Source organism: Notothenia coriiceps, unplaced genomic scaffold (genome assembly GCF_000735185.1).
Source record: "Notothenia coriiceps isolate Sejong01 unplaced genomic scaffold, NC01 NC01_scaffold00037244, whole genome shotgun sequence".
Taxonomy (NCBI): Eukaryota; Metazoa; Chordata; class Actinopteri; order Perciformes; family Nototheniidae; genus Notothenia; species Notothenia coriiceps.
In genome coordinates this window covers 3,123,338-3,131,231 of record NW_011369945.1, presented here as the reverse complement: position 1 = coordinate 3,131,231, position 7,894 = coordinate 3,123,338, and the positions used below count along the sequence as shown (strand labels likewise).

Sequence of the window (7,894 nt, the reverse complement as noted above, 5' to 3'; positions counted from 1 at the left end):
GACACAACCTGTTCCCTCTGCGATCCATCATGACCAAAACTCTCGCTCACCTGAACAGTTTCTCCCTCAGCTACCGGACCTCTTAAAACAAGGCCCGCCCCCCCCCCGCTGACACTTTACCTCTGGCCACATCATAGACTATATGGCATTACATTAATGCAACAGTGTTTCATACTCCTTTCTGCATCATATTCTTATTTCACACATTTATATTCTAAAATTCATTCATAGCATCCCTATTTCCATGTAAATTACGCTTTATTTTTATTGCTATTTAACTGTATTTATTACGTGGTAAAATATTTTTTTGTTTTATATAGATTCTTGTTTTTTATATTTTATGTCTGGCACGTGACTCAAGTCAAATTCCTAACTATGTGTGGATACCTACCTGGGTCAAAAATAATCCTGCTTCTGACTCTGATCATCACTAATCTGAGCTTGTTCATTTGAAAGAGACAAGGGTTTTGTAATTGAAACGCCTTCAATAGAAAGAAATATAATTCAATACTTGATCAGATGAAGCATCCATGCCCTGGTTTGGGGAATTAGCTCCTATGGTATAATGGCTAAATGACTTTATTAGTTGGCTGTACAAAAATGTTTGTTTTTATTAATGTTGAAAGCTTCTATTGAAGGTTTGGATATAGAGGATGTGTCGTCATGTGTTATCCTTTCTTCATGCCAAAATGAAAAATCCCTCGAGCACAATTGGACATTTGAGTAAAGTTATAAGATTAGTGTCATTTTATCAAATCATCTTTCTTGTGATGAATGTAACGCAGTTTTGATGCTTTGTGTGTAAGCAAGGAGTGCAAGATTTGTTATTTTTTTGAAGACCACAAATATGGATTGCAGCAGAATATTTAGATAGATATGGATTTTTTTTTTAACTTAAAGTGGAGCTATCATGGTTAATTAGAAATCATATATTGTCGGGCCATACCTATAACAAAACATGTCTGTGAAGTGCTTTTGCTTAAAATTAACCAAACAGATACCCCCAATTGCAGCCCTGTTAGAGGAGGCGGAGCTAAGATGCCTGATAGAAATTTATTCAACCGGAGATAAAGTTACATTCTGTTGTGATAAAACGCCTATCCTGTTCTTAAACCACGTCAGGATTTTTCTGAAACAGTATGGCAGCTCAAATGCGCTTCTTCTCTTACAGCGTTCTTACCACAAGGTGACGTTCTTTATTCTTATTTCCCTGCTTTCGTTAAACACATGGCTTCTCCAGTACAGGTAGCTCTGAGTGTTAGCGAGGGCTTGCTAATGGACAACAAACGCAGATTCCACGTCCAAAACGTCAGGCCACGATTGTTTCTGATTTTCTCGTGGGTCCCCATCCGAAATGACCGTCATGATGGGCACGCAAATCTGATAATCCGCCTCGTTGTACCCCCGTTTTTTAAAGATTTGACGGAAAAGAGAGGTTTATTTCTGACGTGCGTAGTTCCCCGACGCACCGGGGACAATATTACGTATTAAAAAGAGATCAAAAGTGCATTTTGCCACGATAAAGGTCCCCATTTTTTTTAAAAGGACTTGGGGGAACCAGCCTACCAACTCATTAGCCGAATTAAAGGTCCCATGTCATGGCCATTTCCACTGATCATGAAATGTTTTGTTGTTTCATGTATTGTGTCTTGATGATGTGTCTGTTGATGTTACACATGGTGCTGGACTGTGATGCAAGGAAGCATTTCAGACTTGATGCTGACCATTCAAGTGTTATCGTATCGTAATAAATGTGTGCCTTTAATAGATATTTAACTACATATATATGTTAATCATTTAGTTTTGGGAGAAGGGGTGGGATTAAAATAATGTAAACTTAGAATCCGTAATATTTTGTATATCAAAAAAAATTGACACGATTAGTTTGGTATTTTATAATAATTCTTGTTATAATCAAATCAAACCTACCAAAATAGCATGAGTGCACGCTCTCACCTGTAGCATTGCTGGTGTGAGGGAGCCGTGGGGAGGGGAGGGGCTTGCAGAGTTCATGGGGGGGAGAAAGTCTGAGGTGGTGACCAGCCAGAGTGGGGGGGCTGATCTGGCAGGATCTTGGGAGGTTTGCGTGCCTTTGCGGCGCTCCAGAATGCACATCGTGTTGCTGCTGCTCAGAGACGAGGAGGCGGTGTCAAGCGTCCATGAAACTGGTCACCCCCTCATCTCCCGACAAAACCCATCCCGCTGTCCACCTGCCGGGAAAAACGTGGAGAGGTTATGTGTATTGCACTTTAAGAATTATAACCCACATAATATTGAATAATCGAGAATGAATTTGCATAACGTAATAAGCACACTGGCATTGTCCATGTTGAGCAAACTGTTCAGCTCAATTATTTCGGCCACAGACTTGAAGGTAATTGGTTTAATCGTCATCGCTCCTCATAGCAATGTATTGTTTTTCATGTGCACTCAGCAACTGAACAGCAGGAAAACACAGTTAGAGACTACGCTGGGGAAACATATTGAAAATATTTGGTAGTTAGAATTTGCTGATGAGTTAGTGGTAGACCAGAGCCAAAGGAAACTTATATTTGAGTCAAGAAACGTAAAGAATCATTGCCATTTGTGCCCTTTAACAATCCCTAAACATTTCCTGATTGAAGGACCTACATTCCTGCACTTTCTCTATCGTGTAAATGAATAATCTTGGCCGAACATTTTGCCCCAAAAGAAGCCGATTGAAAGACATTTTCAGGGCTTTTCAGTGTAACGTTCCAATTATCTCTCTTTAAAGGAACCCGCATTGTGTGAGATGCAACTATTTTGCACTATTATATTCTATTTACCTTGCATTATTGTATCCAGTGTTTCCCCTACCATTGTCTTGGAGGGGCGCTGCGCCAACGGAGCCCCCGCCCAACGGACCCGCCAACGGAGCGCCCCCGCCAACGGAGCCCCGCGCACCCCCTGAAATTCAAGGTTTTAAAAAAAACTTCTTCTTTTTTTTTTTTTAAAATATAAATAATATATATAGTCACCAAATTGCAAATAATTATATCTACTGTCCACTTTTCACATGAACATGTGCTCTATTACTCTAGTAGCTAAACGCTTTCATTTTAAGTTGTGAGTTTTAGTGTTTTTGACCCTAAGAAAACACTGATACATTAATCAATAACAATAAATCACAGCTCCTTCCTCTGCTCCAGAGGATCTAAAAAATATATATCCCATGCCCCCCCCCCCCCGCTCAGGCAGCACCCCCCCAGAAGCAGTAAACCTAGGGGAAACACTGGTATCTGTGTCATTGTGTTGCACTGTTGGAGGAGCCTGTGACCTCAGATTGTCATTGACATATCTACACTGTAGCTATGCACACGTGACAAGAAAAGCCTTGACTCTTGAGATGTGTCTCCCCTGTATACTAGCCTTCTCCTGTGCCTGAGTGTACGCACCATGACATCAAGTCAAATTCCTCGTACGTGTCAACCTACCTGGTAATAAAACTGTTTCTGATTCTGATGCATACGTGCCTTCTCCCGGGCCTGATTGTCTGCAGTCTGAGACGATCCGGACTCGATGTCGATCACCAGCTCCTGGGAGGAGTCGGGCGCGAGGCTGGGGGACGGGCTGGCAGAGGTCAGCTCCTGGATGCTGAACGTCGTTGCTGACGGGCGGGTGTGTTCTAAGGAGTAAACGGAGTGAGACGGCAGGGAGGAGATGGTGTGAATGTCTTCGCCCCCCAAGTGGCTGGACATCAGGGTCATCTCTACGGAAACCTGAGGGGACGGCGCTGGCTTTGGAGGCGTGTTTCCAAACTTTATAACGGACGGCAGAGCGGTTTGAGGCGGAGGAGACAGCTCTTGGTTCTGGGCGGACGCAGCGACTCCTCGTTTGTCCGCTAACTTCTCCGCTGGATTCTCTATTTTGATGGACTTGAAGAGCTGGCGTCCGTTCTGCAGCGAGTTGAGGGTGAAGGAGGTGTACAGGCCAGAGTGGATGTAGTCGTTTCGGTTCGACTGCTTGGAGCTGGAGCTCAGACCAGGCTCTCCATCTTGTGGGGTGCTGTCTCCCCTCTTTAAAAGGGGAGGGACGCCCCCCTCAGCACCCACCTCCCCGCCCTCTGTCCGGGAGGCAACGTCTCCTTTCAAGATGTCAGGATAGGACACGAAGCGATACACAAACTTCTGCCCGTTCACCTTCTTTATGATGTTCTGGAAGACACAGGAGAGCAAATGCAGATGTAAGTTTTAAATGTTGGTTAATAGAACAAAAGGAAAAAGGAACATCATATAGGCAGAGAGTGAACGGCTGTAGAGGTAGCCATCGACCAATCAGAAGGCCTGTGGTTTGATTTTCAGTTCCTGCAGTCAATATGTCGATGTGTCCTTCAGTAAGATACTTGATCCCAGATTGCTCCAAGTGTATGTCTATAACTGATAGAACTATAAGCAGCAGAACAAACGAGATATCTTAACAGGTTAGGTTTTCGGTTTTTTGTTTCACTTCACAAATACACTCAGAGTGCACTTTATTTTTATTTGAAGGTGTTGTTAGAGCAAGTTTTCTTTGCTTTTGCGAAAAAAGCCAAATATTGTCACCTCGTGGCGACTTCTGTAGTCAATAGATTATAAAGGACTACAAATCCCACGGTGCCAGCCTTTAAGAGACACAGATATTGACAACCTGTGTGGAAGACGCCACAGTTTTGAACCGTTAAATTATATTACGTACAACAGGGATGTGCAAATGGCGACCCGCGGGCGGCCCCCACCTCCTCTTTTTGCGGCCCTCAGATGGTAATTTTGGAGAAACCAGCTCGAGTGCGCTAGAATTTGAAAATACACAACCGGAAAAAAACTGCCACTTCCTTACAGAGCCCCTCCTCCAACACACACGAACGCGCACATGACCAATGAGGGCACGAGATAAGTTTGTGCACAGATGGAAGGCTGACAGGCAGGTAGGCCATCCAGTTACTTTAGCCGGGCCGGCTAAAATGATTGGTCATGCTTTTTACAGCGCCACGGCTTCCACAGATTATGGATTTTTTGTCAAAGCACTTTAGATATTCATTGCTATCGAGATGTTAAGAGCATTCCATGGAATATTACAAAAAGTGTATCTCGAGCCGGTTTCTCAAACTTGCCTACCCCACCTTTAATATCAGATATAAAGTAGGTGAACTCAGGGGAGAGGCATGTGTTCTATTGATCCATCAATCCCTAAATCAGAGCAAAGGAGGGAGGAGATGTTTTAAGGGTGAATTTTCAGGCAACTTGGAATACACCAACAGTTCATAAAAACAACTGGTGTCCGTCTAATGCAGGTTAGCCGTTTGTCTCAGATTACATGTTGTGAGTGGAGTCAGAAATACACAGCACATTATCAGTCACTAATGCAGGTTTTTGTTTTGGTTATTTGCAAGGGAAATGAGGAAAAACGCATGGGACACACACAAACATCAAAGAGCATATGAATGCAAATTGCAGACACACATACACGGAGAAATGCTCAAACAGGACACTCACATGCTCTTACAATGTTTAAATGGATTGAGTTTAGCAAAACTTAACTCAATAATGAGAACATGATATCATGATTTCAGTGTGCTAATGGGTGCAATATCTCTGTACGATCTTTAACTATCCACTCCCGGGATAACAGCTCTTTGCTATCCATATAAAGCAGCCTTGTAGAAAAAGAGTAAAGATTGAGGGGAGTTTTGAGGCATGACAAATTTCTATTGAAGGAAACAGCCTGTCAGCATCAACTGTATGTAAGTGAGGAAAAGAAAAGAGCGACAGATTGCTGTTGCAAGTGATGGCTATGGAAATAAAGATATGGGGAGGGGAGAGGAGAGAGAACAGATGGAGGAAGAGAGTTAGAAACGAGGAGGAAGAGAGCGGAGCTGAAGGAGACAACAACATGAGGAAGTCCCTCTGGAGCCGTGGAGACTGGGGAATAGATGGTGGGAGCGTCATAGCAACCCAAGGGGAAGAAAGAGAGCATCTAGCTTTGTTAGACTGTGCTGGATAACAAACAAGGTGCAGATACAGCCACTTGCAGTGCTGCGTGTGTTTGTGCGTGTGTAACACAAGCAGTGTCTGCAGACCACATGTGCTTGGGCAGCATAACATGTTAAGAGCTGTGTAGGAGACACATTTGAAGTATTTATCTGTGTTTGTGACGGTACATGTTTTTGAGTCACTATAGGTGGTGGGCGTGTCATTGGATTTGTGTGGTGACGTTTGTGGTTATATCGGGTTGCTTTTACCTGCGCACTTTGTAATAGATGGAGCGGGAGTGAGCTGGAGAAGGACAATTTTTGTTGACCGCACGCACGCACGCAGGAACATAGCCCTACGCATATGGATATGGATGTTTTGCTTTGGAAATAAAAGGTCAAACGCATACTGTTGGAAAGACTGAGTTTTTGCGCGTCCACAATGTTTTTCTCTATTTAGTCCCTCGCGGCACTTTGTTTGGAAGATTACTGCCGCAATAAGCCGTCATGTCACTGAAAGATAATCTAAAGTAAGGCGTCAATCATTTTTCAAACAACAAAAAGAGACTGCCGAGCAAAAACCCACAATGTACCCTTGGAAAGAATTAACGCCCAAATGAAAGTATATTTTGGAAGGAAACTATTCACATTATGGTGTAAGCATATGAAAGAGAGAGAGAAAAGAGACTGGAAGAAAGCTGATTTTACAATGAATATAGACGAGAGGAGGAACGTCGCTCTTCATTCATTTCATTTGTTTTGATGGCACTTGTACTGTCACAGCTGCCTTTCATCCGTTGCTCCCACTTAAAGTGTTTGCATGTAATGTTGGTTGATTATCAGTTTAAACCTATTTTACAGCTGTACTCCATTCATTTGAATTCATTTAGGGTGAAACGCTGAATGAAAACACAAACATCCGAAAGACTGAAAGAGAGGGATGGAAAATCAAGAAAGAATAGCGGTACTGTATGTCAAGTAATTTGATTTATACAGCGCCAAATCATAACAGATTTTATTTCAAGACATTATTTTCCTTAAGAGCAGGTCTAGACCGTTCTCTCTTAAGGCCCAACATAACATCCCCCCATGAGCAAGCATTATAAGGGAGGAGGAAGAGGGAGAAAAGGGATGCCAGTATGTGAAATATATAACACAGGATGACAGGGAAACACTGGGGCAATCCACTGAAGCTGCTTTCCCTCTGCTCATCTATGATGTAACTCCTGTCTTGGTGAAAGCATGATTTACAAAAAGCAAGAAGAGAAGAATATATTTCTGCTTGGCTCCTCAGTGATGAATTACACCACTAGGCACGCATTATTATTTGCTGCATCCATTATCTTCAATGTGAGTCTTTGTAAGTAAGCCTGTCAAATTAAAGCCTGTAATGTTGAGTGCAGTTTGTCGATGCCTCTCAAAATGTCCTCATTCATTTTTTTAACCTTCTTCAAAGTCAGAAACTTGACTGAGAGCATCATAAACCTCGCCGAGGAGTTTGTCAACACTTCACTGGAATGTGAATTGGCGAGGCATCGTCAAGCTGAAATATGGTCTGACCAACAACATCTCCATCACTAACTCTCTGTTAGTATTACATTTGCTATGATGACATGTTTGAGCACTATCAGAACATAAGTTGGCCTCATTTATAAGCTGTGGTTCATTTGGTCCAATTTGCATCAAACATACTGGGGGAAGTTTGAATTTGGTGGAGTTAACATAGCACACAGAAGCTGCAATCTAGACAGTTAATGTGAAATGAAGTTCAAGAGAGCACAAATGTTGTTCAAGGGAAAAAAGAGGGGAGATGTGGTCAAACAGGGCTGGCACACACACACACACACACACACACACACACACACACACACACACACACACACACACACACACACACACACACACACACACACACACACACTCTCA

General features: G+C 42.8%; 1 protein-coding gene and 1 long non-coding RNA gene across 2 annotated transcripts in view; one reads left to right on the top strand and one right to left on the bottom strand.

Moving 5' to 3' along the window:
• The window catches only part of ankrd13b (ankyrin repeat domain 13B), a 53,987-nt gene that overhangs the window by 33,356 nt on the left and 12,737 nt on the right, over positions 1 to 7,894 (bottom strand). The gene's annotated exons all lie outside the window — the stretch shown is intronic.
• LOC104964472 (uncharacterized) overlaps positions 3,265 to 7,894 on the top strand; it is a 9,004-nt gene continuing 4,374 nt past the window's right edge. The window contains exons 1-2 of the long non-coding RNA XR_800423.1: positions 3,265 to 3,369; positions 5,653 to 5,656. This is a non-coding gene — a long non-coding RNA (uncharacterized lncRNA). The remainder of the gene's footprint in view (positions 3,370 to 5,652; positions 5,657 to 7,894) is intronic.